We start from the raw sequence: 360 nt of genomic DNA on the forward strand, positions 1-360 counted from the left end.
AAGGCGACTAAAGACGCTGGACCAATCAGTCAGGAAAGAGGGGAAAAAAAAAAAAAAGAAAAAAAAAAAAAGGAAAAAGTGCTAAATTGTTCTTTTTATATTTATGTTTATTTACCAAAATGTCTTTTTGCATTATCCCAGTTAAAACCATGTATATTAGCACTGTATTTAATAACCAGTCTAGACATTCATCATAATAGTACTGCCTTTGCACAAGAGCCTTTATTCCTAAAGAAACCCATGCTGTGAAATATATAGACTCTCCTACTGATAGTCATAACTATGTATCTGAACAGTGGTTTCAACTGGCATAAGAGGTCAACTCAAAATGCATGTAAAGTGAAGTTGCTTAAGAAAGGT

This window comes from Merops nubicus, unplaced genomic scaffold, assembly GCF_000691845.1.
Source record: "Merops nubicus isolate BGI_N331 unplaced genomic scaffold, ASM69184v1 scaffold44068, whole genome shotgun sequence".
Lineage (NCBI taxonomy): Eukaryota > Metazoa > Chordata > Aves > Coraciiformes > Meropidae > Merops > Merops nubicus.